The 10,665-nt window shown below is 45.6% G+C and overlaps 1 long non-coding RNA gene across 2 annotated transcripts in view; it reads right to left on the bottom strand.

Moving 5' to 3' along the window:
* LOC108448458 overlaps positions 1–10,665 on the bottom strand; it is a 266,016-nt gene that overhangs the window by 254,950 nt on the left and 401 nt on the right. The window lies entirely within an intron of this gene.

Raw genomic sequence — 10,665 nt, 5'->3', positions numbered from 1 at the left:
CGGGAATCGCCCGGGCCTGGGCAGCCGGGATCACAGCTCCGGGAATCGCCCGGCCCCCCCCCCCCTCGGCCGCTGCCCTCCCGGGGGAGCCCATTCGGCTCCGCTGCACCATCACTGGCCATGGTGGGCAGGGCATGTGCTCCATGACCTCTGAGGGCTTTTCCAACCGAAACAATCCCAATTCTGGTAACAATGCAGGAAAACCATCCATCATTATTTCACAGATGGGGACCCAGACCCACCAGGCAGGACCTGTCCCTGTCCTGTCCAGCCCGGAGGCTGCAAGGTCACTGACAAGGAGCCAAGAGTCTCTCAGGGCCAGGGACACCACTGCCACCATCCATGGCCTTAGCCACTTCACCTCCCACAGCTGCCGCTTCCCCACCTCCTGCGGGCGCTCATCCCTGAGGCCAGGGCAGGAGGGCAGGAGGCAGGTCAGACCCATGACGAGCTCCACAGTGGGCTCGTGGTGCTCGAGGTGGGGTGGGGTGGGATGGGATGGGATGGGATGGGATGGGATGGGATGGGATGGGATGGGATGGGATGGGATGGGATGGGATGGGATGGGATGGGATGGGATGGGATGGGATGGGATGGGATGGGATGGGATGGGATGGGATGGGATGGGATGGGATGGGATGGGATGGGATGGGATGGGATGGGATGGGATGGGATGGGATGGGATGGGATGGGATGGGATGGGATGGGATGGGATGGGATGGGATGGGATGGGATGGGATGGGATGGGATGGGATGGGATGGGATGGGATGGGATGGGATGGGATGGGATGGGATGGGATGGGGTGGGGTGGGGTGGGGGTGGGTTCCCTGGACTGGAGCAAGGCTCTCTGGGCTGCTCCATCCCTGTGGGCAGCACTGAGGGTCCCTTGTCCCGGCAGGCAGACACAGCTCATGCAGCCACGGGAGGCTCTGTGGGCAGGGGAGGTGATGAGCAAGGCCAAGATGAACAGAACTGGCTCTGCTGCCCTTATCCCACACAGTTCCATGCATTATCCCAGAGTGAGAATGTGGCCCCGTCCTACCCAGCGCAGCCCACACTCAATGATTACGTCTCTAGTGCAGCAAACCTGCTTTCTGCTCAAAACCACAGGAAAATGTCCAGAAAAACAGTGGCCTATAAATAGAAATTGCTTCTGGAACAGTTTAAACCCAGATCCACGACACCAAATTCCACTGCTCCTTACAGGAACAGAGACAGTGCCTGCTTGTCTGAATCCCAAGCACAGGAACAGACAATTTGGGAATCTTCCCCATTTGACTGCACATATTGCTGCACTGAACTGCTCTGGGGAGAACAGCAAAACAAGTTCTCTAATACTCACAAGAAAAAAAAAAACTCTTGTCTAAACAACACAATTATATTAAAAGTAAAAAAATACCATTTTAAATAAATACAATTGCAAAAAAGGCTCTGGGTGATAAGGGAATGATGAGATAAATAAAGCAAAACCAAAAGGTACAGCAAACCTCATTTCAAGATAAAAACCAGTATAAATAACTGACTTGGACTGTTTAAAATATTGTTATAAATGATACCTTCATTATACATGAAAAGTAGACACTGTTGAAAATCGAAAATAGAAAAAGTGTAAAACTACTTAAAAATATATATTATGTATAACTTAGAATATGTTAAATTCAGTGAAATGTTGAATTTCACAGGGTTTAAAAGAGGTTTGTCTTCCAGCCGCCACACCAGGAAATCTGTAAAACACCCATATGTAAGTACCCACAAATACTGAATATATTTTTATATGTATTTCTACAAAAATCAAAAGTGTCTTTTTTTTTAAATGTGGTTTATGGTGTCCTTTGTACTGGGGATCAGCAGACAGCTGATGTTAACTAATAATACAGACAACTAAGAATAACACACTTCTCATTCTTGTCCCCTTTTTCCTTTTAAAAATGTTGATAGAGAATTAAATTGTGATAAAATTTCCACTGGTCTATGGGATTATTGTTTCTTCCTGAATGTTTTCAATCAAGCCACACAGTGCCTTTTTGCTGCAGCACAAAACACAGCTCGGATTGTGGAGCACACGGGGCGGGCGCAGTCTGTGATTCTGCGTGTCCATGTGCACATGCCCCGGGGTGTCCTGAGGTACCTGTATTTCACCTTACACCACCCTTAAAAAACAGCTTTGGTTTTCAGTCGAGTCAGACCACACATATCCCCTCATTCCAAACCAACCCCAGCCATTTTCAGTTGCACTGCCTGGGGGGGCTGCCGGTCCCTCCAAGAAACAAGGAGTGCACATCTCACTCCTGCGGTGGACGAGCTGCGGAGCAGGGAATGCTCCGGGAACTGCTCAGTCTGTCACACGGACGTGGAAATTCTCTGCGACTTCCAGCCTTTCCAGACTGAGCTGCTCCACCGGGCTACTTGTGCACACCAGGGACGGCAATGGCCACAGAAGGGCTTTTTTTAATTTTTATTTTTCTGGAGAAAAGCAGGTGTAACTAATCCCCAGCGCTCTGCTCAGAGGGCTCAGGTTGGAGGCGGGCTGCCCGTTGCTTTTCCAGAACTGTGCAGTTCTGCAGCAGCATTTCAAACACACAACCAGGCGTTGGCAGGAGCCAGTCGAGTTCCCATCCCTGCTCAAGATTCAGTGGAGTGGGACTCCTGCAGTGGGGTCCCATGTCGGGGGCACTGCTGGGCCCAGCGTCTGGGCGAGGTTTGATGCACACCAATATCCCAGCCCAAGGCACAGCTCTGTGTGTGCCTGGTGCCTTTTGGTTCCCCAGCCATTGCAGAGGGGGTGCACGGGGCAGGGGGGCCGCAGGGAAAACACAGGGCTGGTGTCACTGTCCCAGAGCCCTGGAGAAGTTCTTTAAACAAAATAAAGCAAAACACCCAACTGTAAAAGTTCTACAGAAACACGATCACTGGACTTTACATTTAGGAAGAATTAAGCTTTTAAAGAATTTTTTCCACTGAAAAAAAGCCTTTAATGGGAGTTATCCAGGTGGCCCCTGGATTTATTGTTGGATTTCTCTTTGACTGCTCTGGGGTTCCCAAGGGGACTATTACGTCAATAATTTCTAAGGCAACATTTTATTCCAGGTAACTGAAATTCCTTAGAAGATGAGAGCTTTGGCTTGGAGATTCCGGGATCCCATTTGATCAAAATCACTCACACCAACTACAGAAGAATTTTTGAAATAAATTACTCTATTGCCTTCTGCTTTCAGCTAAAACTATCTTCTATCTATATATATTTATAAACATTCTTTATAGAACAATTTCAAACTTAATTCTCCCAAAGCTATTAAAACTCACTATTTAATTGCATTCATAAAAAATTGTCTGGAATACAGTCAAAACCGACCACTTAATTCAAGGTGTATTCTACATTAACACACTTTGCCATTCTGAAAAATTGGTGATAGGGGCTGTTCTGTGCATGGAATTCCCATCAGAGTCAGTCAAGAGCCCTTATTTATAAAGTCAGGGTGCTTCTGAAGTCTTTAATGACTATTTTTGGTCAAACTTGAAAGAAAGAGACAAGACACAAAGGTCTCCCAGTTTCCAATGTACAAAGAATCTATGGCCAGTAGGAAAAGCTGAGTAGGGCCTTCAATCCAGACTAAACAAATTTCAGCATCAAATGATAAATGAATCAAGGAACTTGCACTCTCAGATCCTAAATTATATTAAGTCACTGATTTTATGAAGCCAGAAAAAGGTCATCACACGATACTTATAAACTATGGTAAATAACTAAAATCTATGCAGTAGGATGATTTTAATCATTGGTATCCTCAAAACCTTAGAAATAGATACAGCTTGTAACAAATCAGAAAAGTTAAAGGAAAACTGTAATTGTTCCTTTTAAGACCTATTATGTGTAGTATCCATTGGCCATATTTGTTCCACAGGTCAGGTATAAAAATAAATTTACTGTATTTCTTGCATTTGATGAACAGAAAGAACTTAATGATACGTGTCCACATTCCTGTCTCGGTGCTAGTGTCTATCTGGGCTTTCTTGCCTAAACTAAAAACCATCTGTCATAAATACAATAATGGCTTTTACATCCGCCCCACCCAGTCCTCCTGCTCCCCAAAAAAGGGCACGTCAAGCATGGGCTGCTCCTGAAATATTCCTTGCAAGTTGCTAAGTGGATATAAAAGAACACAGACCTAAAATAATCTGCAAATAACTGTAACATAAACCCTGAAAAATGCTTTTGGAGCTGGTGTGAGGGGGGAGAGACTCGTCCACTGAGCCGAGGCCAATGCAGGGTCCAGGCGACCTGGGCAGGGGGACAGTGTTTTTCACTAGGATACTTTGTAATTGTGAAAGATTATTACAAATCTTATTTAAATCAGGTTTCCTTTTGAATATTTTCATCTAATTGGACAAGTGTTGAGCTGTGCCGGGCTGTCGCAGCTGTTACAGGACATGAACCACGCTTACAGTAACAGCTTTCGTTCCACATTTTTGTGGAGCAGTTTCCATAGCACTCAGATCAAGGCTTGCATATTTTTATACCACTTGCATATTGAAAATAAACTCTGATGTTTAGCTTGCTTTCTCCAAGTGCATCTGGTACTTAAATTCCCTGAAAAACAAGCCGGCAACTCTGATTGAAGCCCAAGCAGGCAGGGTGTGACACCTTGGTTAACTTTTATAAAGTTATTTTCAGCCTTCCTTTCCCCTAAAAGTGTAACTTCATAGGAGATGGGATGAGAGATCTGGGAAGTTGGCATTTATCTTAATTACTCTTAATTACCATCCCTGAATTTAACATTGGGGCAAACTTTTCCATTCACAACAATATCCACGATGACCAGATACTCAGCATGTGAGGATGTGCTGTGGAATTGCCTGTGCCTCGATTAAATGTTCCCCATTTTTGGACCAGATAAAAGGCAAAGTGCTCAGGAGCTGGAGGGACACAAGTTCCAGTGGCCAGGTTGCCCTGGGGGACCTCCCACTGCCATGCCGGGCGTGAGGCTTTGGGGCACCCCGGAGGGTGCAGGGGCCTGAGTCCTGGCCAGGCAGAGCACAAGCCTATTGGGAAGTTTACTCTCGGTAAACTAGTCACTTTCTAATTAGAGAAATAAACAGGATGTTATAATTTGGGATTACAAAGTGCAGCGAGTCCAAGCCCTCTCCAGCAGCGAGGCCGGGGCTGTGCCTGGTGCCTGCCGTCTCCACTGGGGCCGTGTCACCGGCTGGGCTTTGTCCCACCGAACCGCCCGTGTCCCCACGGCCCCTCACCTCCTAACCCCCTTCCCAATTAGCAGATTGAAAATTAGCAAAATACAGCCCCTGCTTTGCACTTTAAATTTTAATAAGAAACAGAGACATCTCTCTCTTTCTTCTGCTGTTCCTCCCTCTCCTGCAAGAACAGAAGGCTGCTGGTAAAAGGAATGAAAATCTGGAAAGAATTTGGGGTGGACTGGCCAACCCCCTTTCATTTCCTTCAGATGTTTACAATCTAGCACCTTTCTGAAGACAAAGATGGGAAAAAAGCTATTTTTTCTTTTGACTGAAGGGTGAGACAGGGGGGTATTAAAAACTGATCAATGTAATTTTTTTCACAGAAGTATTTGCACATCTGTGAAATAATGTAATTTATGAAAAAAATCTTTTTATATGACATCCATGATTATAGCCTGATCTGGAGAATTATTCAAATATAAAATTAAATACTCAAAAACTCGCTGCGCTGTGGATGACTGAGCTTTTACCAGCTGTGCATCACACTTCTCTAATTCTATTAAAAGTATAGAAGTGAGGCTTCCCAAGGATGTCTGAATCCCTTGTAAAAGGAATGTTACATTTCTAAATGCTTTATGATCAGTTGCTTTTTGTTTTTTCTTGATTATCATCACAGTTGTTGGGTGTTTTATCTGACTGTACCAAAAAAAAGAAGAGAAGAGGAATGCATACCCGTGGAGAGTGCTCTATAAATTATATTGTATTTTATTATCGCAGGGCTTAAGGAAAAATTGGCTCTTAGAAAGGTTAAAAACCTTTAAAGTGAATTCTTCTGTTTGGTTAAAAGTACTTTTGATTTAATACGATCCATCTGCAATCTGGGCCTGGCCTCCTCCCCCTTGGGGAATGGGGCGATGCCCACGGGACCAGGACAGGGCAGCGATTTCTGCCCAAACAGGACGGGTTTGGGTCGCCCCGTGCCAGCTTCCCTCCCAGCAAGGGACCAGCTCACTCTCTCCACAGACAGCAATTCCCAGATTTTTAAACAATTAATCCAGGGGAAAATGAGCAGACACGGGCGCTCCTGGGGGTAGTTTCACAGCCCAGTGTCGCTCCGCAGGAGCAGCCCTTCCGAAGGGAAAGTTCAATCCTATTTTCCAAGCTTAAATAGAAGCTTTGGTACGGATCCTGCACTGCTTGGACGTTATCCACAGGTTACAGATAGAATCACTGGGAATTCGCCGTGCCTTCCCATGCCACAAGCCAACATTTAACTCGAAGGGAAAATACAATTCCCCAAACCAACCAAAACGCCGTGGTACAAACCAGCCCTTAAAAGAGCCCCAAAATAGGCCACATTAGTAAAAGCCAGTTGGAGTTTAGCAAAGAGAGAGACAAAATAAGGGCTAAGCCATTGTTTCTGCTGCCGAAGACAGACGGACTTTAATAACACTTAACAGAATGATGCACATTAACGATCTCAGAAAGCACTTCTTATGCCTCATCCATCATGCGGAGGAGAAAATGAAGCCTTCGACAGCATTAGGAATTATTCTAGATCTTGTCAGTAATTCGCAGCTTCTTGGTAGTATCGTAACACAAATTTGTGTGGATGAGACACTGACCATTAATCTAAGGGGCTTTTTTTCCCTCGCTGCAGCGTGTGGAGAATGTATCAATTGTTTCATGGAGAAATTTCACAGCTGAAACCTTACTAAATAAAACAGGGGAGAGGAAAGAGATATAGACAGAAACATAAACAACTGCAACGCAGAGACAAATCATTATCTTTAAAACAAAACCCACCATAAAATCTCCATATGTGTGTTTTGTGAATGGGCAGTGAGCAGCCTCCTGCTCTGAAAATCCTCAAAATATGCTGATTATAAAGTTATGTTCATACGTACAAACACACTTAGATTTCATTTTCTGGGAGGCTTTTTTCTCTTTTTATTTTTCTGGAGTATAGGCAAAAAATTCCGATTTCTCCTCCCAAGAGAGCCCTGTATTTTTTGCAAATAGTAGCAAAACAAATTTCAAGACAAAATACCACGCGACTAAATAAACAACAGCTTTTGGCAACCTCTTCCCTAAGTCGCAAGCTGCTGTTCGTCGTGTGATAGCTGTTGCCACTGGAATCTCTACTACAAAGGAAAAGGTCCATAAATATTTGTACAGCAAACTCCACAGAAAAAAAGCCTCCCTGAGTGCGCTCAGAATTCATTTCTATACGTGCGATGTAAAGACGAAAGCTAATGAGTTCTGTGGAGTTTATGATAAATTAAAAGTGCGGGGCTCCCCGCCCCGGCCGCGTGTTTACATGGATCTGATCCGCTGCTCCCCAACAAAACACTTGTCAGACAGAATGAGGCGAATTCGCCTCCGGATGTGGAGGAGCTGGATTGTCTCAGGGACAAAAAAAAACCAGATAGGATTTGATCAAATACTAATCAGGCAGCAATAATGTGGTATCCTAAAACACACCCTATTTTATCTCCAATGAAATAGTGACATCTATCCAAAAAGTCCTCAAAGAAACTTGGGTTTAGGTAATATATTGTGATTGCAGCAGATAGGCAGGATTAAAATCAGGCTTGATCTTCAAAGAGAATAAGAATGTATAGTTCTGTTTACTGCACATATATTTGTATATAAAAGATATGACAAATATTTCGAGTTCTTTAGAAGCCTGAATTTCTGTATTTTAAATTTTCACAGACCAAGTGCTGAGAAAGCGATTTGACAGTCCCAGGTAATAGAGGCAAATTAGAGATTAAACTCATTAGGAATTATAAACACTCATATAGTCTGTTAAACCCCCTGACAAAACCTGGAAATTAGAAATCCAATAACACAGCATCAATAGGGTCTTTAACGGCTGGACAGATGTTTAAACTGCGCGATGCTCGTGTGAGGAGTGAGATGGAACAGTCGGAATCAAGGTTTGCATTAAATAACACGGCATTGATGTCGGATCAGATCATTCATGTGAACTGGTTTGATCCTTTTTTTTGCCATTAATTTCCATCTCCTGTTATGGTCTAAATTTGTAATTCATTTTGCATATTATTAAACATTTTTCTTGTTTGCAAATATGCAGATGAGTGAGGCAGCTCTGGAAGGTGCCATACAGAGCAAGGCTGTGTCCAAGGGGCCACTGACCCCCAGGGCTCCCCTCCAAGTAAAAACACTTCGAAAATAAAATATTATCTGCAAGCTTTAATTTTTTGGCTTAATTAATTAAATCACAGAGGGAAAGATAGTGAGAACATTCACCTCACTAAGCACAACTCAGTAAATCCCAAGGAATGGCCACTGGGATAGCAAAAGCAAAATTGTTTGCGTTCCTAATGTTGGGTCTGACCTGGAAAGGATAACAAAAGAATCTGGCATTAATATGTATTTTTATAGGGAGTGCTGCTGGTAAACAGACCGAATAAAAGCGAGGGGATTATTTTAAAATAGTTTCTCCTAAACTCTCAATATGTTTAATCTGATGATATGAAAAACCATCCATAAAGCAGAAACACATTCAGCTCTTACAAAATTCTGTACAGAGCAGTGAAAAGGGTTTCAGCAGAAGAAAACAAACAGCAGAAATCCTGCAAAGCTGCGGCGTCTCCCCGCGCCCGCCTGCTCTCCAGCGCCGAGATAAAGACCCAATCTGCTCATCAAACACCTCCGGGCTCGGCCATCTAATAGGAACAAATTGGCAATGACTGCCCAAGCAAGTAACACAGGCCCACTGATTTGTAGATTGATACTGATGCCTAATGATCCCCTTGGGCAGATCAATAGCAACAATCCTCATCCCTGCCTTTCTTCTTTATTGGCACGGCGGAGCGAGCGCAGGGAATCGTGTGTGTGCACACGGCTGCAGGTGCCGGACGAGGAGGGCCGGGCACCCCAAAGGGCCCCTGAGCCAACGCTGCCTTGCTGTGTCCTCGGGGCTCGGCCTGCCCGCGCTGCCCCTTGGCAGCCTCGCTGCCTCCAGGCGCGGTGCCCTTGGCACGGGGCTCTGCTGGCTGTACCCCAGAGTGGGGCACAGACAGGACGGGCCTGCGGCCACGGCGAGAAAAAGCACAGAGACCGGGATAATGAGGGAAAACCCAACACTGACCAGCTGGGCTGTCTGAGAGCTGAAGCCAGCGTGGCATTTGGGTGGCAGAGCCATGTGGGACACTGGGCATGCTTTGGAGAGCAGGGCACACAGGCAGGTGGTTTGTCCTGCTGGAACTGGGTTACACTTCTCTCCTGCTGCACAGGCTCTCGCCTTTTCCCTCTTCTCCCCTCAGCTGACTCCTTGTCTCTCAGTGCACTACACTATGATCAATCAGGCAGTATCAGCACAGGGGTTTTGTTCTGTTACCCTGGAGTCACTTTCATCTGCTGCTTCCAGCCCCTAATTCAAAAGAATTAGGGATTTTCTATTTATTTATCAATCTAGTGAATACGGTGATGCCATTAGTAGATCCTTTTACTGTCCCTGGTAATACCTAAGGAAAACGAATGGAGTTGCTTTGCATTTGTTTTTTCCCCAGTGAATTAACGCCAGTGATGTTCTGCAGAACCACACATGATCATTGCCACCTCGGGGTGCTGGCAGACGTCCCCAGCAGCACTCCACTCCCCTGGAAATTGCTCTCTCTCCATGGAATAACCGCGTATAAACCTAAGACATGATCAGGTGTACCCAAATCACCAGACAGACAAACAGAGGGGAAGGAAAAATATATCACAAAGTTTGTGCCTCCTGAATATGAAATATTAATTTTGCATTAAGGTGTGTTTCGTCACCGGCAGCATCCCCCAGCCTGGGTGCACAGCCGGGGGTGCTGCCCGCGGCCCCACCAGGCGTGGGGAGCGCAGGCACCGATTTTAAATCCTATTCAGACTCGAGATCTGCTTTGTTCAGCAATCACCCGGCTACTCTTATTCTTCATGGCTCTTTTATTAAAATGTGGATAAAGCAAAAGGCAAAGGATAAAATTAAATTCCATTGACTGTAAATTTCTAAATCATCCCTCCAATAAAGGATTTTCCTTTAATAACAAAAACGCCTTTCCCATCTTTTTGCCGATCTTGGAGTATATTCGCAATAAAACGGGGCTGCGTGAAAATCTTTGTAACTCGACCCTTCCAGTGCATAAATTAATCACTTTCCAAATCCTGTCTTTTCTTTCCTTAAGTTCCCGGGCGTGGGGGTCATGCCCCCACCCAGCCTTGACCATCGCAAAATTCAAATTCCCACTAATGATGAGTGTAATCATTGCAATCACCATAACCATCATCATCGCCAGGAAAGCCGGGTCCTGTTGGCCCCTGACATCAATCAGCGACGCGGGGGGAACCAGGGTCCCCCACAGCCCCCCGGCAGCGATCGCGTCCATTCCCCGCCTGTCGGGGTCACCCCCGCTCCCATCCCGGCCTCGCACCTCCGCCGCCCCCAGGGCGGGACGGGACGGGGGCGA

Source organism: Corvus brachyrhynchos, unplaced genomic scaffold (genome assembly GCF_000691975.1).
Source record: "Corvus brachyrhynchos isolate BGI_N302 unplaced genomic scaffold, ASM69197v1 scaffold365, whole genome shotgun sequence".
In the NCBI taxonomy this organism is placed as follows: Eukaryota; Metazoa; Chordata; class Aves; order Passeriformes; family Corvidae; genus Corvus; species Corvus brachyrhynchos.
This window is presented reverse-complemented; position numbering and strand designations above follow the sequence as displayed.